At 42.4% G+C, this 25,351-nt stretch overlaps 1 protein-coding gene across 1 annotated transcript in view; it reads left to right on the plus strand.

Annotated features, from left to right (window-relative positions):
• The window catches only part of IRS1 (insulin receptor substrate 1), a 62,766-nt gene extending 38,101 nt beyond the window's left edge, over nucleotides 1-24,665 (plus strand). Inside the window, exon 2 of the mRNA XM_059167877.1 lies at nucleotides 20,034-24,665. The gene's annotated coding sequence lies outside the window, so the exon portion shown is untranslated. The remainder of the gene's footprint in view (nucleotides 1-20,033) is intronic.
• Nucleotides 24,666-25,351: the final 686 nt, after the last annotated feature.

A 25,351-nucleotide genomic window follows, 5' to 3' on the forward strand; every position in this document is an offset into this window, starting at 1 on the left:
TCCCATGTTTCCAGGATCCATAGTTGTATATTGAGGAAATATTTAGGCTAAAAAGGAATGTAACATTCTTTTTAATATTTTGAAAAAGTACATTTATGATTTTTTTTTCTTGTAATTTTAAAGTACTCATTGGGAATGCCTGGTGGCTCCCTTGACTAAGCATCTGCCTTCGGCTCAGGTCATGATCCCGGGATGAGTCCCACATTGGGCTCTTTGCTCAGCGGGGAGTCTGCTTCTCCTTCGGCTGCTCCACCGGCTTGTCCTGTCTTTCTCTTTGACAAATAAATAAATAAAAACCTTAAAAAAAAAAAAAAAGAGTACTCATTGGGTGTTTTGATCATGGTGGCAGACTAACGGTAGAGCTGGTTTTCCTAGCAATGTAAACATTTTGCTTTTGTCTGTGCTTCTCAAGTATTATTTAAAATTATTTGTGTAGAAATAAACCATTTCATTTCTATGACATTCATTCACCAGTGTCATGAAGGTAAAAATAAAAGAGCTTTCATACATGAGCCATGAAAACTGAAGAGTTTTTTTTTTAAGAGTTTTTATTTCTTTGAAAGAGAAAGAGAGAGAGAGAGAAGGAGCACATGATAGGGGGGAAGGTCCGAGGGAGAAGCAGAGTCCCTGCTGAGCAAGGAACCCCATGTAGGATTGGATCCTGGGACCCCAGGATCATGACCGGAGCCAAAGGCAGTCCCTTAACCAACGGAGCCACCCAGGTATCCCTGAAGAATGCTTTTCTGAATTCCAATTGAGTCTGAATAATTAGGGGATGAAGACTGCTGTCTCCACTCTTGATTCTCTCTTCCCACCCGCCCATAAATAAATAAATAAACAAATAAATAAATAAATCCATTTTCCTTCAAAATCTGAGTGACAATTCTTTTGACATATAAATTATATGCCAGATTATAAATTATCAGTGCATTAACATCTTATTAACCACAGTATGAAATAAAATCTGCATATTTTCTGATCCTAAGTTTGGGAAACACAGGGCTAAAGAAAATGTGAAGGCTCTGAAGTCTAGAGGGAGATATTTCCTAAAAGTCATTAACCATGGAACCTTCTTTCTCATGGGGCTCACGATTGAATGTGTTTGGTACTGCTGGCTTACTGCATGCCCAGAACTCGGTTTGCAGGAGTGCGTGGATTTGGGGCACCCATCTTCCTCCCTGATGGAAGCTTCTTACCTTGTATGTTGCAGTTTCCCCCCAATGTCAGTATGACTTGTCGTTGTCATGACCCATTCATGGGAGTACTTTATATAAATAGACAAATATATTTATGCTTCTCATACACACCCTTCATCATTGAAAGCAAGTACACAGGCACTGAGACCTGTCTTTGGCTATAGAGATGGCAGCCTTCTCAGAAGCCTGTTAAGGGAAGGAGGAATCGTTATATATTACAGGAGGCAATTAGGGGCTTCCCTAGAATTCCATCCCAGTTGTGGTTTGGACCATTGCATTTGAATTCACACTGCTGTCGCAATGCATCGATAAGGAGGTAATTGATCAAGTCATCAGATTTCTGAAACTATCTTTACTTGTATTCTAAAGGTGCAATATATTAGTTCTGTGTATTCATCCTCATAAACCTGCCAACGTGTGTTAACACTCAGAGCTTTGGTTGTCAGGACATTGACTTCTAGTCGTATGGTGAATGTTTTCAAACAGCCCCTAGTAACTTTTGGGCGACGGTTGGCTGACCTAAGAAGCGTACCCAGGATTGTTTCACCACCTTCAGTGAGCTCATTCATGCCAGATTGGAACATCAAAATTTTCTCAGTAAGATGAACTTGGTGATTCACCTTGGCTCATTCCTCAGACATGTGGGTATAGGATAAATGCTTTCTTAATGACCGTTCGGGACAGCCAGCTCTTTTATCTGCCTGAACTTATTGGCTCTCTTACCATTCATATTAGTTGGCGACACCTGATGGAAGTGAGCTTGTGTTGTAGTTTAAAAGGTATCTTAGAATGAAGTATCTCCTTTTCTGCGGACACCTGGTAGTACATGTGTGAGGTCTGTAGATGGACGTTGTGTTTTGAAGACTTTCTTCCAATTGCTGATGTCTTGAAAACGTAACAGAATGTTAGAGATCTGACTCCTCCCTGCTCCGTGTCCACCTCCGTGTGTTGCGATGGGGAGATCATGATTTTCGGGTTAGCTTTTTGTGGCATTCGTGCTTCACGCTCGATGGCAGAGATTTAAAAACTGGCTGCTGCAATGGAGCCACCCGGTTTTCTAAGCCCGGGTAGCAGTAATGAGGCTGATGGGTATTTACGGTGGCACTCATTGACAGGGAGAAGCTATTAAGGGAAAGTTTAAAAAAAAAAAAAAAAAGGTGGTGGGGGGAGGGGAGGCAAGGGGTGAAGGGACAGAGTGTGTCTAATAATGGCGTCCCCTGTCCCCCACACTTGGTGCCCCCCAAGTTCAACATGCAGAGCTTTCGGACTGTTTTGATTTGTTAAACCACTCTGCCGTGGGGAACACACACTCGGCCTAGGTGCTGTTTTAAAGGTTACATATATGTTTTAGAGTTTTCTGTAAACAGAGATAATTAACACAATTACAGCTCTCCGCTTGAGCCATGTAGATCAGTTGCTGCCAGCTAGAATAAGGACACTGAAGCTCTGTTTATGTGTAAACCGTATAATGTCTTCAAGCTAACGTCATTGTTTTCCTCTGCTCGAGTACAGTGTGTTTTGATCGACATAGGGAATATTTTTAAAAAGTGGATGTCTAAGAATGTAAACAGTTGGAGAGGGAGATGCAGCTGTTTACGATTTACTTTTCAGTCTTCTGTTCTTTGGGGGCTGCTAATGTCAAAGGACTTTTCTTTACATATTATATAGTGTATGGCTTATGACGATATGTATGCTCTTTCTGGTTTTATTTTGGTTTTCTAAATAAAGGACGGAAAGCCTGAATGAAAAGTAGTTGGATAAAAATATCCCCCCACATACGGGAGCCTGCACTGGGAGCCCTGGGCCAGAAGAGCCTACAGTCTTGAGAGGGGACGGGGTTCCTATTTTATGGGGCCCATAAATGTCAGGCCTTGCGCTTTACCTTTCCGCTCTGTTTGTGTGTGTTTGTCAGAATTTATTAGTCACACCCAGTTGCTTGCGTCTACCACTGTCTAGACTCTTCAAGAAATGAGCGATTTCATGTTTAGTGTTTTTACGGGAGGGTCCGTAACAAGGGATAAAAGCGTACTTCTATGATGGCAATCTCTTTGGCAGACTGTTTTCCGGAAGCAGAGCTCTTTCTGATACCCAGGTGCCTGCTGTGCGAAATGGTGTTTTAGCTGATTCCATGTAGATTTATCCGAGTGGCATTTTGCTATGTAATTTCTCATTACCTTCTGTAAACAACGGAGCTTACCCCCATTTCCTGTTACAAAAATAACTCTGTCTATTCCGGTGGACTGTGTTTAGATGACAGGCTTGCCATACTTCCCCCCATGCTTTTTCCAGCATTGTCTGTAAATCTGTGGTCACGAGCATGGATTCCGAAACCTGGTGGCCCTGTTTACTTAGCTTCAAGATCTTGAGGAATTTACTCTCCTTTCCAAACCTCAGTTTCTCAGTTTTAAAACAGGAATAATAGTGCAACCTCAGGATGGTCATGAGGATTAGATGGAATAATGAGCATTCAAACTCCTAACATAGGGGCTGACATGGAACAAACGTTGGGTGTGTTGCTGATGGGGACTCTGTGTGTGCGTGTGTGTGCGTGTGTGTGTGTGTGTGTGTGAGATATGTTACGTACGTATCACACCCTCTCCCCAGGAGTGGTTTTACTCAAATATTCAGGGAGGGAGGAGGATACAAGTAAAATTTGAAAACAACTATAATCAATATAAAATTAGCTTTATTTTCTAAGTCCTGTTTAATTTGTAGTATTAAAAAATAGATTGAAATTTTTAAAAAAAATACTTATCAAAAGGGGGACAATACTTTTAAGAGGTTAACAAATGCCTACTTACTGTTAAATGTAGGGGAAACCACAAAAACTTAAGAGCCATTTTTCTTTACCTAAAATCACTTTTTTTTAAAAAATTTTATTTATTTATTTATTTGAGAGAGAGGAGGGGAGAGACACAGGGGGAGGGGTAGAGAGTCTCAAGCAGACTCCGTGCTGAGTGTGGAGCCCAATGCAGGGCTTGATCTCATGACCCTGAGATCATGACCTGAGATGAAACCAAGAGTTGGACGATTGACTGACTGGGCGCCCCTAAAATTCCTCTTATTCAAGTCATATGTGCCTTAGAATATGTGCGTATGTGCATCTGGTTTTCTTATATATACCTTAATATCTATAAACAGTTATTTATTGAGTGCCAATTATGTATGAAACACAGTGATAAATCAGGTACAACTGGAGATCACAAGTGTCAAGAACAATTTGGCAAACGATGTTAATCAAACAAGTTTATTCACAGTCAGAAAAAATTAAATTTCGTGGCATATGGAGAATATAGTATGATTGTACCATGCCTAGATACAATTTTACCTTTCAGCTAATGAAGTATAAACATTCAGGTTATAAATGTTTGGGGTGCTGAGGTACTTGGTGGCTCAGTCAGTTGAGCATCTGACTCTTGATTTCTGCTCAGATCATGATCTCAGGGTCATGAGATCGAGCCCCCTGTTGGGCTCTGAGCTCAGCATAGTGTCTGCTTGTCCCTCTCCCTCTGCTTCTTCCCCCGCTTGCACACACATCCTCACAACGACCCAGTGCCCAGCTAGGTGGGCACTTTTATCGCCGTTTTACCAGGAACAGCAGCTCAGTGATGTTGATCAAATGTCTGAGTGCTGGGGGGTTCTAGGGTCTTAACCCCCATCAGGTAGCTGGAAGGATAAGTGACTTGTGGGCAGTTCCCCTTCCTGCTGTATCTGGTAACCCTTGATGAAATGTATTTTCCTTCTAACCCCACTTGCTTAGGAAATTAACTCATGTGAATTGCATAGCATGTGAATTGCGCTCCCCAGCCCTGGTTTTAGAATTAGTTCTTGGGGTGTATGTCTGGCCACCCCTTGTTCCTTTCATTTCCTAAAGCCATTAGAAACCTCTCCTTGCCTCCCTGGGGCTTGTCTTCCAGACCAGTAAAGCTGCAACTCCTGGTCAGAGCAGCGGGTCAGGCCCAGTGAATGAAATTGCCTTCAAATAATGAAGAGCTTGGCACTGCTGTGAAGCTTCATTGAGGTGAAAATGGAACCTTGTAGTAACTAACTTGCTAATAAGTTGGACGGAAGGGCATGCTCGTGATCCGAGGCGGTTTCCCTTCTTCTCGTTTGCTGCTGTCTGTTAGTGTGAATGGAAGTTACTGGTACCCACAGACCATTCTTCCGTGCTCAGGATACCCACATTTTGATACCTTGGAGTCATGATGGCTTTGCCGCTTCCCCGGATGCAGAATGTCCTGCTTCTGGATCTTGCTCTGCACGCATCCTAGGGTCCTGGGGATGAGATCCGTGTACGTAGAGTCAGCCTTTCTCTACAGAAGCATTAGGGAGGATAGATTAATGCTTGGTGGAAAAACGGGAGCATATTTTGATATCAGTACTTTCGATGCTTCCAAGTTGAAGGTGTTGCAGATTGCAGTAAGCATTTAATTGTTTATGTTGATTCTACTCCTGTTTTCGAGAGGAGATCTGCGTTGGCAGTCTGGTGGCTTTTTCTACCTGTTGGTCCCCTCAAATAATAAAGACAGGGAGTTAAGAACTAACCTCCTGTTTGTGCCTTGAGGTTTATTTGGTAAAAGACAGCTGGAAGGCAGGGTGTCTGTATTCCTTTGGGTCGTGGTAAATGCTTGTTTATTTTGGTTCTAGCATCTGTGAGCTAACACACATGGCCCTGCTCACTTCCTCTTGACTGGGACCTCCAGACATCAAAGTAATCTGCATCAGTGTTTTAAAGAGATAGAAATGTAGTGGATCACAGTTTACAGCCCTCTTTTCCAGTCCAACTGTCTTCAGTCTCCCGCAACCTGAATAGTAAGCAGGTGGAAACCCATCAGTGTGGAGGCTGTTGTTGTCTTCTCTCTTCCCAGTATCTTCTTTGCAGTTACCCCCATCCCTTCTGTGTTTTTCAAGGAGCCCTGACATGGAGGTTTCTCATTCTTGTCTAGTTAATTCTTTTAGAACTTTTATGCCTGGAAATTTTTCTTTGTGTTTCAGTTCAAAACTTCTGCTGTAATTTAAGCTCATTTACCCTACTGAGGTGGAGAATAGATGACTTACCATATAGTCTTCCTTAAAGTCCCCAGTTAAGCCCTCTTCCTATTCTTTTACTGAAATTAAATAGTATGTTTCCCCTTTTCTTCAAGGTTCTTTCCTCCTTTGCTGCTCAGAATGTGGTCCCCAGACCAGCAGCATTGGGGTCACCTGGCAGCAGGTTGAACTTGGGCCCTCCCACAAACCACGTGAATCAGAATCTGCATTTTAACAAAACCCCCGAGAGATCCTAAGCACATTAAAGTTCGAGAAGGACTATTCTGTTTTATTGCTTCATAATTTAGTAATTCCCTATGTACTTTTCTCTAGTATACCTGAAGAGTGGAGACCAAAGCTAGATATGGTATTGTAAATATGTGGAAATACCTATGTTTATCTATATCTCAAATCCCTATTAATTTGATACCTATGCTATTATAACAATTTTGGACCAAATTGATGTGTATTCTTCATTTACAATAAATTAGTAGTTTTCAGAGACTTTTTGGGGTCTTTTCTGCTATAGGTTTGCCCTTTTGTCTAATGAAAGTCCCCATTGTATAGTTGAATGACTTGGCTGCTACGAATCTTGCTTTGCATCCTTATTGGGTATCACCTTGTTTTTCCTCTGCGGGGGATCATTTCTTTTTGGGGAGGCTCTTTCCTTCTCTGAATAGTTGGGCTATAAAGATTTTAATGACTCTTGGTTAGAAAGAGGACTATTGGGGTGGGGAGACCCCCAATCTTTCCTCAGTGCTACTCTTCACCAGTGTCATGGGCAACATGATTCTCTTAACCATAACCATATGATCAAGGAAGTCCCCCTAATACCAGATGTAGGACTACTTTGATTGTTCTGTTTATATTAATCTACAAACCCTTTCTACCATGACTTGGTCATGTAGTGGACGTCACCTGTTGAAATGGGAATGGAGCATCTAAAGGAAAAGTTAGTATGATTGCCACCCAGTTGCATATTTTCATTAGTCCTTATACTACCCTTCCCATCAGCTTATTGACTTCTGTCGAATGGATCTCAAGTCACCTTCCTTTAATTCCCTCTAGCTGTGCATTAAAGGAGGAACTCAGCAAGGATCTGGCTGCTCTTCATCCTTGCAATTCTGTTTGGAAGACTCTGGGATGGTCTTTTTTTCTACTCGAAACTCTGTGGGGAGGATCCAGCAGAAATGATGTGTGTGAAGTCAGTGGCTGTGTTGAGAGGCTCTGTTCGGTGCTGCTGATGGTTGGGAATGAGGAGAGCTCAGGGTGGAAGGGCAGGAAGGAAGAGAGGCATCTCCTAAGAATGAGATTTGACGTGGACACTTACGTAGTCACGCTCTTCCTTATACTGTTCAGGAAGGAAAGTAACTAAAGGAAGAGACAGACCACTGCCCATTTGTGACATGGTTTTGTGGGGAAAACGTAAGGCAGTTTTTGAACAGAATTAAGCAAAGTGCACCATAAGGATGTTAATTAAATGTTAATTATAGCCTGTCTGCTGTTGGGTAGTAATGGTGGAATTGTGTGGTTGGATTTTACTCTGAAGGCATTCTGTCAGCTAAGGTGTGGAAAGAATAGAAGCTATTGTTTTCCTTATGAACTTTCCTTAAGAAGCTATTGTTTTCCTTCTGTGGCTTTATTTCAGGAGTATTTGTTCTTATTACCGTTACCTTCGGGTGCCATCTGAAAAAGCTTCATACTTAACCACTTGGAACTCAACTTGTTTTTTCTGTCCATCGTCCGATTTTTAGAATTTTGAACCCTCAGACTCTTCATTGATGACGGTCTCTGTGCCCTGCCCCTCACCCAGCTATTTTTCTAGTTTAAGTTTTAATTTTTTTAATTTTTTTTAAATTTTTTTTTAAAGATTTTATTTATTTATTTGACAGAGAGAGATCATCGTAGACAGAGAGGCAGGCAGAGAGAGAGAGAGGGAAGCAGGCTCCCTGCTGAGCAGGGAGCTCGATGCGGGACTCGATCCCAGGACCCTGAGATCATGACCTGAGCCGAAGGTAGCGGCTTAACCCACTGAGCCACCCAGGTGCCCTCTAGTTTAAGTTTTAGGGAAAACAGACCCGAAAAGTATCCTTCTGGAAAGACCTCTTTTTTTTTTTTTTTTTTCAAGATTTTATTTATTTATTTGGCAGACAGAGCACAAGTAGGCAGAGAGGCAGGCAGAGAGAGAGAAGGGGAAGCAGGCTCCCTGCTGAGCAGAGAGCCCGACTCGGGGCTTGATCCCAGGACCCTGGGATCATGACCTGAGCTGAAGGCAGAGGCTTTAACCCACTGAGCCACCTGGGTGCCCCTCAAAAGACATCTTATACTTAGAAACAGCAACTGAAATTTCTATCTTGAACTTTGACTTTTTTTTTTTTTTTTAATAAATCATCTTCCCAGGTGAGTATTTCATAAAGTGAAAAAAATCTCTAGGCAATAGTATTCTGACTTAGGAGTCATCTCTTAGAGAGCAAAGTTAGTGGGTTTATTTTAAAAAGTTGACTAATTCTGGAATAGAGGGGACCTAGTTCTTAACTTCCATTTACTCCCAGATATTTGAGGACATTGAGCATGACTAATAGTCACAAAACTCACTGAGTTTTACAAATGATTGGGAGGACTAGATATTTTCTCCATTTCACTAAATGGTGGAGGCAAAGCGAGGTCAAGTGACTTGTCCAAGACCATCCACAAAGTACTGGCTCGGTGGGATGAGATACAAACTTGGGAGTAATCAAGGGCATCTCCCCGGAGGGTCCATCTCCCACGGTCAGTGTAGATGGAGCAGCTTCACACCCGTGAGTCTTCCCCAGACGCTGTTGCGTTGGCCTCCACCATGCTTGGTAGTCTCCCTGCTTTAGACATTGCGTTTGTGTTGTGTCTAGACATCCCTGTTTCCCTGTGGAGGAGGGACAAAGGGAAACATGGGCCTGGACTGGTTAATCGGATCGGCTGTCTTCTGGTCGAAAAGGAAGGAAGTGGGATGCAGGAGAAGAAAATTTCCAGCAGCGACAAATGGGGAAAGGCCAGGAACATGGAGTGTAGCCATTGGGATTCTGAGGTGTGGCCATCATAAATAAAGGAAGGTCTTGGAACAGGAACACCTACCTCTTGCCTCACTCTCATGCACAGAACTGATGTGGACCCTAGAGACAGTCAGCAAGCATATTTGGTGGCTTTGGCAACAGCCCCGGAGCGTGGTTTCTCAGCCTCAGCACTACTGACATTTGGGGCCAGATCGTTCTTTGTTGCAGGAGGCCATCCTGAGCGTCGTGGGAGGTTTAGGCGTATTCCCGGCCTCCACCCACTAGATGCCAACAGCTTCTCTCCCACCTCGTCCCAACCCCAGTTGTGACAACCGGAAATGTTTCCAAGCATTGCCAAATATCTCTTGCAGGGAGAAATTACTCCCGCCCACCCAAATTGAGACCTCGAGATTTAGTGAAATGCTTGGAGGCTAGAAGGTCTCCACAGAGAAAAGTGTTTTAGCCCCACGGGTGTGTTTCAGCTGAAATCCAGATGGCTCCTGCCTGGCACACCAGAGGGCCTGGGGATCACCTTCACAGACCCCCTCTACCACCCCTGGAACTGTGATCCCCTTAGGGTCACTGATAAATATTCTCTTTTGTTGTTAAGATGTACTTATCTATCAGAGAGAGAGAGGACATGCTAGTGGAGGTGTGGGGAAAGGAAGAAGCAGAAAGGGGGAACAAGCAGGCGGTGCTGAGCATAGAGCCTGGTACAGGGCTCGATCCCATGACCCTGAGATCATGACCTGAGCCGAAATCAAGAGTAGGACGTTCAGCCGCCTGAACTGCTCAGGCGCCCCTGAGAAATAGCCTTCATAAGAATCCCTAACTTAAGAGTCGCCACCACCTCTTAATGAAGAATTTGGTCCAGCTATTCTCAGGAGGCTTCTAGTTCATGGACAGAACGCCGTCCTGGGGAACTTCTCAACAGACACCATTCTCCAAATGAAAACGTGAAAGGCTGAGATAATGGGGAACAGAGAGAGGAACAAGAGCAACGTGGAAGTGGCACTTGAAGGATGAAAGCAAAGGACCATGAACTCGAGGGTCAGTGGGTGAGAGGTCAGCTGCTCCTTGTCAACTGGAAGAATTTTGCCTCTTTCACCTGGACAATAGAGAAGTGTTTGCAGTCGCTTGGAAATCTGCACCATTGTCTGCTTCAAAGACCTTAGAGATGCAAGCAGTGTATACATTATTCGTTATTTCAGATTATCTTTCCGGTGTCCGCCGCCCACCCCAGCTGCCCATCCATTAGCCGTGTACATCTGGCAGCAATTCCAGTTTTTCTCCAAGTTCGTCAGGCCGCGTTGACTGGCTGTGTCACTCCTGTTCAGCTTTGTCAGATGCAAGACTGGGGACAAGAATTCGGAAACAAAAGCTACCCATTTCCTCCCCCAACAATTAGAAACATGCTCCTTTGGAACCTGGAAATAGTGCATAAGAATCTCACTGAACATCCATTTAAGCCTATTCATGAGAATTCTTTGTGAATCCTTTCATGGAGCATTATAAGTCTTTCATTAGCCGACTTAGAAGGGATTGGGGGGGCGCTTCAGGCTTCTAATTTCTTCTGAGAAAGCAAGAGAAGTAGGCTTTCAGCAGTGTTTCTGTGGATAGCATTAATTTAAGATCTACTCAAAGATATGCTAATGCTATCTGTCCTAATATTTAACCCCTGCTGTTCCCTGTGTAGGTAGATGGGTCTTTGTCTAAAATCCTATCCCAGGGTCTTATTTTTAGCCTCACCTCTACTACTTTTACCTTTTCTCTTTGTTGTGGCGCTCCCCCCAGCCCCCTGCCACCTCCTCTCTCAGCAAATGTTGTCTCCCTTCCCAAAGCACATCCTGATCCTGGCTTTGGCCTCAGCCCTTGGCTGGCATCTGGCCAATGGATTCATTCATTCTTGCTTGCTTCTTCCACCAGCACATTTCTGGTTAATGTGTGTTTTCAGGTATCAGGAGGAAATTGGAAATCCAGGGTATCTAGTTCTTAATAAGAATGCTTCAAATAAGAGCTAATGTTTGAGGGCTCATTGTTTCCATGTATCAACTCATTTAACCTCAAGAGAGAACCCTATGAAATGGGTACTGTTACCCCCATGTTACAAATGAAAACGTTGGGATGGAAGAGAGTTAGTAGTAACCTGCTCAAAATCATAGAGAGAAGAATGAACAGAGATGTAAATTGTCTTAATCTCCTTTTAAATTTTAACTTGAGAATAAGTTTTCAGTCAAAATTGGTCAGGCTTTGAAAAGCATAACTGCCTTGTGGCAGGACCCTCCTTACCAACTTTACCTCTCAAAGTAAACTTTTTTGGATTAAATTTCCTAAATTACATTTTAGGATTCAGAAGACCATACAGGATACTCCTCACTCAGGGAGTGGTAACTCAAGGTTGCATTACTTTATTGCAAGCCGTGTTACGCCTTCTCATAAACATAACCCAGTTCCATGGAGGTCCCACCTGTGGTCTTCTGTAGCCTAGTATGGATGGGGTAGTTTCGCGTATCCTCCTTCACGTTGACTTTTAAGACTTGCTTTCATAGCCCAGAAATCTTTATGACTTTGCACTTTTTTAACAAGAATTCTTAAGGTAGAGGAAGTCACAATAGTGCATGAATACAATTGAAATATGCTGCCCTATACTTCTATATTGATGACCAGTTTTGATTGATTTCAGACAGTTTTCATTCATCCTTTAGACCCCAGAAATAGCAACAGCTCAGTTTACTTTGAAGAATCTAGATTAAATTCTTCCCCCACGAACGCCCTTAGTGTTCTCAAGGCAAGAAGGAAGACAAAAGATAAAACTTTTTTCTTTGTGATTTATGCTGATGGCCTCCAGGAGATGTTAACTAGATGTGTGCAGAGGGGAAAGTCTTCTGTTGAGCTTGGTCTTATTGGGAACAGTTGAGAATGGCCCTGGCCTCCCTGAGGCCCGTTTAATGACCAGAATACCTCCAGAAGATCGGGGCCACACAGCTGAGGTACCTCGTGGTTCCTTTTTAAAGATGCTTGTTCAGTGCAGTACATTTTTCTTGCATTACCAAGTTCTTCCATAAAGTCAACCACAACCCATATTATCGGGGACTCCGGCTGAAACTTGTGGTGAGTAGGAAGTAGATTAAACACAGGTTTTCCCTTTTCTCTGGCTGCCAAAAGTGATGTCAGTGGTGTTAATGATCCTTACCTCCGCCCGCTGCAGACGGGGGGCCGTCTGTGTGAGCGTAATTCTGTGCTCTGCTTCTTAGGCTCTTACGGAAAAGCTGATGATGGTTGATAAGAAACAATTGGGTAGTCAGACAATTACTCAAATGTAAAATCAGGCACTTGGTTTCTTGAAGCAATTTCTGATAGGACTCTGGGGAGACAGCAAAGAATGCAAAATCTATTTAGTGTTGAACAGAAAAATTAAAGGCAGTAGGACCGACCTGAGCCCGCTTGATTCCCTTTTGCCTAATTACAGAAACGGTATCGCAACACTTTTTTACTATCTCTATGCCACATTGTAAACTAAGTTGTGATTTTAATTTAAGCCTCCTGGTTTGTATTAAAGCCAGACCAATAAACCTATACCTTGTATTTCTGACCATTAAAAAAAAAAAATACAAAACAATAAGCTGATGTGAAATTACAATATCAACTATAAACCTCAGAATTGGAATTTAATTCCTAGGAGAGAGAATATGGGGCAAAAATAGGTCTCATGAAATGAGAAGAAAGACTGACTTTCATGACTTGCTTTCTCAAGTAGGCAAGAAGGCATCATATTACTTTCATGTTTTCAAGCAACAGGTTTATTTTGGTTGAGCTCGATTAAAAGTAAAGCTTCCTGTTCCACATTATGTGGTCTGACTTGTGATGGGGAGGGATTGTTTCTTTGAGTTCCTCTGACTGTCATGTATGTGGGGATGCATTCTAATTTCAGTAGAAGAGAGACTGCAGACTTTTTGAGTTCCGTAGCAGAGGGGATAGGGGGAGGGCTCTTATGGTGTTGACCCCACTGGCCTTATCTTTTGCTTTATCAGCACACTCCCTATTAATAAAAAGAATAGGAAATAACTAAAGTGAATATTCTAAAGCTTTAAAGATTTCAGAATGCTTTTTCATATTTTCTTAATACATTATTGACAGAATACTGTTTTTTGGTTTTTTTTTTTTAAGCTTTTATGTTTGAGTACTCTCCACACCCAACATGGGGCTCCGACTTAGGACCCCAAGGTCAAGAGTCACACGCTCCACCGGCTGAGCCAGTCGGGCGCCCCGGCAGAATATTTTTAACTGTTGCCAACCATAAGTTGTTGTTGTTGTTTTCATCTGTCTTCTCCATAAATCTCTAACCTTCTGGACAAGTTTCCTGCCCCAGCTCCTGCCCTTTGTTGCTGAGGGCAGGAGAGGCCCGCGGTGCTGGCGAGATTCACAGCTGGGGCGTGCAGGCTGGACGGGCAGCTCCCTGGTCAGCCCCTCTCTTCTCTTCTTTTCATAATACATGTGCCTTCCTTTGCTGGTGAGCTCCCGAAGCCATCAGCCCTGCCAGGACAACTTTCACTGGGACACAGGGGGAACTGGAGTGAGGTGGCCTCTCATATGTTGGCAGCTCTCCCTGAATGTTCCTCCCTGGCAGCCGCTGGAAGGCCCGGCCAGCAACCTTGTTATCTGCACCAGCTCTCACCCATGTGACTCACACCAGGCAAAAGTGCTCTTTAAGCAGCTCCGTGAGAGCACTGGCCTGGCTGGTCACTTACCCTTTGCCTTTTAAGTCCATGAAACTGGGTCTTGCCAGCTCTGATCTGTCTGGCCTCTTGGAAAAGATGTTGGCTTAGCTTGTTAACATAGAGTAGCAAGCATCTTGTGGTCTTACCTCTAACTTTAAATTCATTAGTTCAATCCTGGGACTGCTGGGTGGCTCAATCTGCGAGCATATGCTTTCAACTCAAGTCATGATTCCAAGGTCCTGGAATTGAGTCCCACACTGGGCTCCTGCTCACTGGGGAGACTGCTTCTCCCTCTGCCTGCTGTTCCCCCTGCTTTTGCTCTCTCTCGCTCAGCTCGCTCTCTCTTTGACAAACAGACATAAAACCTTTAAAAAGTTCTCCAGTTCAATCCTGCCTTGATTTTTCTTTTCTCTTTTTCTTTTTCTCCCCCCTTCTTTTCTTTCCTTCCTTCCTTCTTTCCTTCCTCACTCCCCACATAGGTCTGTCCTTTGCCCAAGTCTCCCCTTGCCCTGACATCTCCCAGGTATATCTTCAAAAGAGCAGAGAAATTCTCCCTGTGTCTGGAACTTGAAGCTAGGTGTTAGCTTTGGTTAACTTGGTTAGCTTTTTTACTTAGGTGATTCCCATAGCTAACAAGACTGAGATCCTCCCTAAATGCTACCATCCAACCCCTGGTGGTAGAACCAAATTCTAAGCCAGGAGATTTCTTTAATAAGCATTTCACAGCCCATCCAATGAGTCAGTGGTCTTCTTTACCCATCAGAGATTGAGTAGTGTAAGTGTTAAAATGCAGGGCACATATACACTCCCAGAACTATGAATTTAGTTAATACTGATTTTTAAAAAATTTTATTGGCCTGTTAACCAGAATCGGGTATGCTTAAAAACAGAATACTTGGCAGTGTTTTATAAGGTGCCTTATTAATATGTAAGCATTCTAGAAGGCTTGATCTTCTCTAAGTGAGTGGTAGGATGAATTATGGCATCAGCATCAGTGAGGTGGCTGAAGAAACGAATTGCGGTCACAGTAGTGCTGTGCAGTTGTGTCAAGTAAGAAATCAACAGGTTTGGGAAGACAAGATACAGAGAAAGGTCACAGGCGCCATATTCAGAATCCTAGTAGGTACAGAGCCATACACCGTGCTGTTTCTCTCTTTATTCCCAGGCGAAGGGAACTGTTTTCTTTTCTCAGAGGAATCCTCCCCTCCTGTCCTGAATACTTTGCCTGTGCCATTCCCTTAAAGACTTGAGCTTTTGGACATTAAAACCAGGAAGCCAGAGGCTTTTTCTACATCAAACTGCCATACTCCTCCCCATATACAGTGAATTGGGAGGAGGAGAAAGGAATAGAATACCAGCAAGGTTTAAAAGTTGGTTAACATTTCAAATATCTTCTCATCACAGATTTTTTAAGAAAGGGGAAGATCTAAATATGATGGAAACATTATTTTCCTGTCCTATTGAAACATTTTTGACATTGAATGTAGAATTCTAAAAGTTCAAGTCCTTTAAGCAAAGGGCGGCTTTAGAACCACAGATGAATCATGGCTTTCCCTGGCTGGCAAGAATTTGAGAAATGTTTATTCCTTCTTTACATTTTCCTGTGGTGTATACATTTTCTAGATTAAAGTGAAGAATTTTTTTTTTAAGTCACAGCTGTTTATTTTAAGTGAAAGAGAAATGTGCCGTTTTGACACATTTAAGTGGAAGAATTCATTCATACAAATTTTTCTAGTTGAATCTGCAATATAAGATTTCAAACCTTGATCTCCATTGAAGAAAAGTCATTACAATAGTTACTTTTTCTTAGGCATAGTTGGGTGAGGAAGAGTTGCTTTGTGGCTACATTTTGCTGTATGACGGTAGCCAAACAACTTAAGAATATTTTAGTCCTGCTTTCTTAGTGGAAGTAGAAACTGCTAGTAATGCTTTAACCAGATATTTATAACTGTGTTGCCCTTGACTCAAATTGGCAGGAAGTTTCGAGGCATTTGAATACAAGATAAAACTTTTAGTCAATGGGTTGGACCAAAAATTCATTGTTGAAAGGGTGGGGATCTTTCACTATACACATATCATAACCTTTTGCTGTTTTTAGGTGCTTTACAGTGAAGCCTCATCGGTAGGCTGAGTTGGGAGGAGGGCAGAAAAGCCTTATCTGTTTTTCAGCTCTCGTAGGCATAGTTCAAGTGGGTCAAGTCCGGAAGATGTAAATTCCTACCGGATGCAATAATGCAGTAATCCATAGGTCTCAAGTAGCATTGCTCAAGTGTTGACTTATTTGATAATGCTTTAAAAATTACATTTTTCATTACCGGCAACAGGATTAGGTGGGTTTTGTGTTACAAGAAGACACGGGGAAGGGGACAGGAGATGCTGATGTGGTGATGAAATTTTGTCAAAATGTAATTTCCTGCTACTAAGTCTCATGACAGGTGGGTCGTCTTTCTGGGTTCAGAAGTTATTCCCCAGGGAGGTAACCCGAGAGGATGGATCACAGGAACACCACCATTTGATATTTGCCTAGCTCTTCTCCAAGGAAATGTTTCGCTTTTTTGTGTCCACTTCGTGCATGTTACAGATGAATTTTTGCATTTGTAAAACATGGTTGCAATATTTGCCTCTCGTGGTTGTTGAGTCAGTCTGGGTTGTAAATAAAAAGGGACTCTAAGGTACCTCTACCCAGGTCTTCCTTTTCAGTGCTTGGGATAGTCCTTATTACTGCCTTTTTAGTTGTCACTCAACAGATGTTTCTTTCTTTCTTTTTTCTTTTTTTTTTTTTTTTAACAGATGTTTCTTAAGTTGAATGACTGTGGGAGGCTAGTATGGGAATTGGTTTTTGAAAAACCTATCTCCAAAATGTATGATATGCATGTGGGCCTTTCTTCAAGTGCGGTTATGGCCTTCTTAACTGCTGTTGTACAGAGGTGGGGATAAAGGCAAATGAACTTTAACCCCATGAACATTACACTAAAGTATGTCTGTAAAGTCCTCAGAGTTCATTTCCAACAAAAGTCACCAGAGCCGTTGTGAGCAGCTATGTTTTGGGAACTTTAGTTTTAGGGTTCTTTGGCTTCAGATAGTATGTCACTGGGAATCAGTACCCAGCTTAATCGGCCCCTTTATTCACATTTGGCTCTCAGAGCTTTTTGGCCATTTCCACAGATCAAATGTGCCCTCAAAGGGCCGAGACTGGCTGCTGTAGAGACCATTCAAAGGAATATGCCCAAGGCTGAGAAGGCTGTCGCAAAAAAAAAAAAAAAGGAAATGGGAACTTGAGAAAGCATTCCAAAAATGCCTCCAACGATGGCTGCATGCTTGAAATAAATGTGCAGACCCCAAAGAGGCTTCAAGGAAGGACAATTCTCACTCAGGGGTATCTGTTAAAAATCCGTATAATTTACTCAGGAGCTACGTTTTCTGTATGTACACACACACACACACGCACACACACACACACCTTGAACAAAGAAAAACAGATGTGAACTTCAGACTTTCACTTGAAGTTGTTCCCGGCCTCTGAGGCCTGTTGATTGCCTCAGTGCCCATCCCCTCCCCCGCCTCAGCATAACCTTCCTCTTTCCCACTTGCTCCCTTTTTCAGAGATCCCCAAGGTGATGTACTGGTACTACACCAGTGGGTAGTCTGAGTGGCTGAGACACGTGCTGATCAGGATGTACAGTAAAGGGCTTTGAGAAGTAGTATGCTGAGACTTTGGAGGGAAGGTTTATGGTGCCATTAATAGACCCTTTTGTTTACTGCTCTTTGAACATGCATACTTGTGGGAAATGATAGGGAGGGGTGGGTTCAGAGTGGCCCAAAGCAATAGATACCAGGATCTGGCAAAGCCCAAGGGTTTTTCCTCCCCAGGGAGGCCCCCAGTCTCTGCCCCTCTGCATCCATGCACGTTGGCACGTGTGGGGACAAAACTGGATACAGTTTGTTCCTGTGCTGAGCTCTTTATCCTGCCATTCTGGATGAGAGCCAGGTATAAAATGAAAAGCATACCGTGTGCCCTTCGCTCCCCCCCCCCCATTTTCTATAAATGAGCAGTTTGTTTGTTTGTCTCAAGCCCTTTGATAAAGTATGTACTTCCCAATCTTGGGCCCAGAGCTATGAAGCTGTGTGAAGCTCTGTCTACATATTCTTGTAGGAACATTCTGATAGATTGCGGTGTGAGTTCAGGAAAAACTTGAAAGTAGTTAAGAGATCTGGAGATGGGTCTCCAGGGTTTTTGAAGGGATGGGTTTTCCTTTCACTTGTAGGAACTACACAAAGTCAGTCCTGTTTCGCTGGCAATCAGAGGGATAAGCCTGGAGTCCTTTTTTTGTTTGTTTTTACACTGGTGTCTCTATGGGAAGTCTTTATTTGTCTATAGAAAAAGAGGCTGTTTCCCTATCCCTTAGGGGGCGGAGTTAATATTTAAAAAACATCAACAGAAATCTCATAAAACTAGAGTCCACGTTTGGTAAATTTCAGGTTACCTGAAAGCCAAATGGTGAACGCTAATTGGTGCCAACCATACTTTCCTTCAGGGGAAGAGACAGAAAAACAGTCACGCTGGTCAACATATACAATGTATGGATTGTAGAATCTGTTCCTTTCCTTGGAGCTGACGTGGATTAGTACTACTACATCTGGACGGATCCTGAAACACGTTCTGGTGTCCCTAGACTTAGACGGCGATACCTTAGCCTTGCATTTGAGGTTCTTCGCCATCGGTCCCACCATGTTTCTCAGATTTACCTCCTTCGATCCCTTTTCACATACTTGGGATCTAACACAATCCATCCTTCTCCACTTGGCCTGCCCATGGCCATACCCTTCCCCGGGCCTCATTTTATCACGTGTGTCTGCAGACCTGTGCTTTGTCCCTTTGGTTCATTCCACTCTTACTTAGTGAGTCCTTACTGAGCATTGGCCCCAGTGCAAGGCTCTGGGGAGGCAGCCCTGAAGCAGCGAAGATGCGATACCATTTCCACATTCCCAAGCTATCACTTTTCTCCCGGTCCAAGCCAGACGTGTCAATGAGGTACTTCCTTTCTGCTCCCATCTAGAAGCATCTTTCCTTACCTCCATGCAGCTAGAGTATCTTTTCTGTGCATCTGTCATGGGATTTACCCCCTTTTTCTTTTGTATTCTATTTATGAACAGAGCTTACCTGCCTTCCTAGATTTTCTAGAAAACGGGGCCTGTAGCACAATTCAGCTTGATATCCCCCATAACATTTAATGCAACCTGTTGCCTGTTTGACAATATTTACCATCTAGTCTGCACCATTCTATAAGGTATGTGTAGATAACTTTGAAATACATAAATGTGGGCTTCAGAAGGTCTATCTAATGTTAATACTGGAGATCAAAAGAGGGCTTATGAGGTTGAATAAGGTGTCTCCTCTCTGGAAGGGCCTGGGTAATACTCTGTGAGGTCTGCCTTCTGGAATTGCATAGAAGCAATGTGCTTCTGCCAGAATAGCATTTCTATTAGATCTATATCAGAATCCTTTTTTTTTTCTTAATTTAATGATTAACTACATCTGTTTCACTGGGTCTCCTTCTACATCTGAAATCCTCATGTCAAGCAATGTCATGTTAAAAAATGACTTCAGATATTGTGATGTTAGGCCCTGCAACTTCAAATTCTAAAATCTGCAGTTGACTTTGAACCAAAAGAAGATGAAGCACAGCCTGACCGTAACCTCTTCACCATGTTTTATAGTAGTTTGACGCAACAATTCTAATTCACATTTTGTGATCCTCAGAACATCAAAGTATTTTGTGTTTTTGTGTTACTCAACTCTGAAACCTCCAAATCCCATCGATCTGTTGACTGATTTAATATTGACTATTTTGAGTTTGTATTTGCTTTAGACTCTTGCATTTTGAAAGGGGGGAAAAGTTAAGTACACTTTGTTGATTTTATTTAAGTACACAGTACTGTTTGTGCCTGTGACATCTGCCTATCTGATCCTGCCTCCTTGTTAAAGAAAAACCCATAAAAACTGATGGAATGGTGCACTTTGTGATACGCCCGTGGTGACGAATCCTTTTCGTTTTCCTTTCCAGAATGAAGACCTGAATGACCTCAGCAAATCCTCCCTTTCCTCATGGGTACCCAGACTCTGAATATTTCACGATTCACAACCAGGACCTCACATCTTCTTCCTCAGTAGATGGTACGATGCATCCATTTCAGTTTGTTTACTTTCTACAATCCTCAGGAGTTCCTTGACTGAACTGCACGTACTATATTGTGCCAAGCAAAAAAGCACTGTGACACCAGAACCATGAGTCTGCATAAACTTCATCGTCAACCTTAAGGACATAGCTGGCCACGTGAGCTGATGTGCCCACCACCATGCCGCGAGAGAATGGGTTTACTCTCCTTGCATTTACAAGATCCATTTCATCTGCTGCTGAAACTGTGTATGACAAAGCATTGCTGTAAATTATTTCATCCAAAACTGTTCGCGTTGGGTGGAGAGAGTATTAAATATTTAACATAGGTTTTGATTTCTATGTGTAATTTTTTTAATTAAAATGTAACTTTTCTTACAGCACATCTTTTTTTTGGATGTGGAACTGAGGTATACTATGTTCTGTTGTAAAGAGTGGAGCAAATACTTAAAACAAGGCTAATGAGAGTAGACTAGGATACGATCCTTGTTTTAAGATTGTAATTCAGAAAAATAATATAATAAGAATCATAGTGCCATTAGATGGTTCTCAGTTGTATAGTTCTATTTGTGGATACTATCTCTTGTAATATAGCCCTGATGTTGAGCTGAGATCCTTACGAGAATTGATCTTCATTTTGTATTTTTTCCTGTAAGGCAGTAGGCCATGTTAATTAAACTGAAGAAGGATATATTCTACTGGGTGTTTTCAAGTGTCAGCTTAAAATTGGCCATTGAATGGAAGCAAAATTACAAGCAAAGGAAATCAAAGTCTTCCATTGCATATACTGTAAGGAGGAGGAGACTTGGGTGACCCCTTTAAATCAAGAGCTCTCTTTGGAATGAACAATGTGGGTGTTTGTAAATTCTGGAAATTTCTTTCTATTCATAATAAACTAGAGACTGTTGATCTTTTCTTCTCCCCTTCCCCCCACTTCTGTAAGCTTCCTGCTACCTTTTTTTTTTTTTTTTTTTCCCCATGCACTTGTTAGGATATTTTTTTTCTGGCATTGTCTCGAGAAAGGTGGTTAAGACAAGTGAGTGCTTGTCTTTGATTTCCAGCCGGGAGTTAAAATTCCAGAAAAATGGTTTTTATCATGACCAGGGCTACCTGTCACTTCCCACAAGACCCTATCTCTTGTTTCCTGAGACCATCCTGTGTTAGCTACATGATTGAACTGAATATAACTGGTTCCACTTGCCCTGGTGGGTCCTGGCCTATTAACAATTTAGTTAATAAAACCCAGTGCACAGAGAGCATGTCAAAGCATAATGACCGGCTCCTGAAACATCTAGCCAGCAGGGAAGATGTTAATCCTCTTCTTGTTTGAAATTTTTCCTTGTGAAAAAGAGAAGGCCGTGGATATATTTAAAGATACTGCCCACGGTGTTTTTCATCTTTTTTGCCAGGAAACTTCCTAAAGGTTAAGTGAATTAATGCCAAGGTCGGGCTCCCTCAGAGTCTGTGGAAACTCTGCATCAGAATTTCCAGCCCTGCTGTGGAGGGGAGCAACATTTCATTTCTCTGATGGCTTGAGCTCCCTGGGTTGGGGAGGGACTACCAGGTAGGGGCCAGGGCTGGGGACCACTGCGGTGGTTGCTGTCCCTCGGCCAGCCAGTCGGTGGCCGGGGGTGGGGTGGGGTGGGGGGAATCCCTACTCTACTCAACAGAGAGTGGAGATAAATGGAACCCCTCATGCTGCTGAGGCCTGTGGTACTGTTAATTCAACCGGATGGCATGTACCTCACAGAATGTTGTACGAAGTTCATTGTTGCAGATTCTGACCATTTGCATGCTCATCAATTTCTAAGATGAATAGGTCTGTAGTCCTAAGAATCCATTGTTTTCAAGGAACTTGCATTTGCTGAATTACATCATTTCCTATGAGGAGAGAACACTACCGATTTTAAAAATCAGCTATGATTTTATTTTATTTTTTTTTACACTTTTATAAAAAAGACTTTCTCGGCCAAACCAACTTAAATTTTTTCAAGTATTCTGACTCCTACTCCTGCCTAGTTTAGGAAGAGAGCAAGCTGTCCTGCTTTCTTCCATTGAGGACATAAGTAGTTAAAGAGACATCAGTGAACAAGGTCAGCCCTGACTGTCTTCCTATGAAGCTGGTTATTATTTCTCAAGGAAACTATACTTTGAATATGTATTACCGAGATAACCTCTGCTTTGTGGAGTACCAACATGTTTTGGGTGAGAACAGAAATCAACAGACTGGAAAAACCATCTCTTGGTTAATTTCTCTGATGTTTTGTTGAGTCCAATAGCATAAAGGTAAAAATCCTATTTTAATAAGCTGCTTCTAGTAGTCCTTGAGCTGGGTTTGGTGGTGGAGTCAGACTGCACCAATTTAAAACTGGAAGTGGCCGGTATTTAAGGCAAAAACTCATGCTCTGCTTATAGAGGGCTTGACCTTGAGCGACATCAGCTGCTAAAATCCATGTGTTCAGTTCCTATTGAAAGCTGGCTTTTATCCATTTCCAAGTATTTGTAGGCCAGCCAAGGAATTACATTAATGGGGCTTCTCGTGGCCTCTGGTTAACCTATAAGTTAGTGGCTTTTTCCTCCTGAGACCAATCTTTTATAGTGTTCTTTCTTAGAGACCTAGGCAGAGTTTTAAAATTCTCCTTTGTGGAAAGAACAAATATAGTTTATGACTTTGATGATATCTTCATTCTGGGCAGGGGAAAAAAAAAAAAGTCCTAGAACCAGCTAGAAGTGAAGAGAATCCATTAATGATCAACCCCCTGAGTCAATAATGATAATTCAGTACTGATGTTACATTTGTGGCTATTTCTTGCTGACTTTCAAAGGTCAGGGACTCAATCTAGGTTGACGGCAAAAATGGGTTTACTAAAAATCATTGAGCCAAAAGTAGAGGTTTTTTTACGCTTTATTTCCCCCTGTTGTCTCCTACCTTTTAAATTTGAGACATTTAAAGGATTAAGAAACAATTTTACTATACTGTAATGAACAGTATAATACAATACTGAAGCCCTGTTTTGATTAATCTTGCATCCTGAATGCAATACGCTAGGTAGTTAAAAACTTTTATTTACTGCAGGTGGTTTAAAAATGGGAGGGGAGCTAATTGTCCAGTGACAGTAGAGCTATGGGAAATGGGAGAGATGTGAAGTGCTCTGAGTGCTTTGGCTAGAGCTCTGTGGGTCAGTCCATCATGCAGAGAGGCCCTGAAACCAGAGACCCTGTGGGAAGTAAGACCTTGACTGGAGACAGAGAGGAGGACCATTTGCAAGGCATGCAGAGGAGGATGGATGGGAGCCAAACATGAAATCGCTTTGCAATGACTTGACAGGGGAGTTGGTGTGCCTAGGACATCGTGTATGTTAGTTGGAGGTAATGCTGCATTCATAAACACTGCTAAAAAACTTTAGCGGAAGAAGCACGCACTCCTTGGGATGTGAGGAAATATGGCCTTGCCAATACTAAGAGAGAGACCTTGTCTTGTGATCTTAGCTCTGGAGAGCAAAATACCCTTCTTGTCAGTAGAACTTCAAGGGTTAAACACTGGTACCTTTGATCATCTCCAAAGTCAAGCCAGATAAGATCTTGGAGGTCCCACCATAGCTCTGTCCAATCGTCTCCTAGGCACGGGTAGAGAATGTGTGGGTGGGATGCTATGTTGGGTTTCCCACAGCTTGTAACCAGAACATCCAGTTGGATGCTGAGAGGAGGCAGAAAGATAGTGAAGGGGGTTGACCCTATTCTTAAGGAATTTAGCTTATAATTAGCTAATAAGATTAGAAAACATGGCTTAGCTGGAGAGTGATCTTCCTTTCATCATTTGTTGATGACTTGGCATTTGTGAATGTACACCAAGAGCTCTGGTGTTCTAGATCCTTGCCATTCACCTGACATTTAAATCTCCCTTTGCTTCTGTTAACTTCCCCAGTGTTAATCAACATGCCACGTGATAGGACAAATTCAGCAAACAGGAAAAAAAAAAAAAAAAAAAATTTGTCTGTATTTGTATAAGCATTTTTAGTGCTGTTTTATTTTTGTTTTTGTTTTGTTTGTTGATCTTAGAACTTTGCCGTTGGCTTCAGAATGTAGTTCCCAGAACAATTTTTCTTACCAAGTTCTTTCCTTACACCTCTTGGCTGCAGGGTGGGCCAAATTAAATACATATATATTTTTTCATTTACTGTATGTGCAGTTTGGTTTATCATCTTCAGATGGTGGTGCTGCTGATGGTGCTACTTCATCTGTGTACAAAAGGACCAATGCATGGTCTGTGTTGCTACCAAAACATTATTGTATATACGTGTATAACATGTATTATGTATATATGTCATGGGTACCAGGCCAGGTATATAATTTTATTTAGAAGTGTTCTACTTTTCTGAGTTTTCTTTATAGTGTTATACTTATTTTCAGTTTTGGGTTTTTTTGTTTTTTGTTTTTTGTTTTTTTTTTCCTCCCTGATTCTGTCTGGTACTTAGAACTGTAGTGTCTTCATCGTTAATTAAAGAAAATTGTCTAAATGAATTCATGGATGTGAATGTTAGTGATCCTTAATGTTTTTGGTTGTGGGACATGAAACAGAAACTGCCAATGAAAAGTTGCTGGGGTCTTTGGGTAAGAGTGGTGTCCACTATTTAACATACTTTAATTAATAAATGATTTTAGAACAGAGAGGTTTGCCTGACATTATCCCTCTTTGGTTGGCTTTCAGAGGCCAAGAGGATAAAGAACTAGACCTCCGGAAAGATTTTAAGCTGCTTTTGTTGGTGGAAGTAAATGGGAAGAGGGAGTAGGGAGCAAAACTCCATCCTCCTCCGGATGACAAGGTAGAAGTTCTGTTGATAGGCCCTTTAAATAGCCTTGTGGAAACCTTCAGTGTGCACATGGATCCCCCAAGAGGCTGTCCAAATGCGGATTTGCATCGAGGGGTATGGGCACGGTGCCTGAGACACATTACCATCACCCGGGTGGCTTTCAAAAACTTCAATGGTGGGACCAAGTCCAAGGTGCTGATTTACTTGGGGTGGGGTCTGGGCATTAGTTGCGGCTATGGGCCGCTGCTTTTTATACTCTCCGGGAAACTAGTACAGGGTCAGAGCTGAAAAACACTGTGGAGAAGGGTTGCCCAAACTTGTTGGACTAGAGTCACTTAGAAATGCTGATTCCCTGGAGCTCTCTAGGAAGGTGTGCTTAACAAGGTGGCTCATGGT

The sequence above is a fragment of the Mustela lutreola genome, chromosome 3 (genome assembly GCF_030435805.1).
Source record: "Mustela lutreola isolate mMusLut2 chromosome 3, mMusLut2.pri, whole genome shotgun sequence".
NCBI lineage: Eukaryota > Metazoa > Chordata > Mammalia > Carnivora > Mustelidae > Mustela > Mustela lutreola.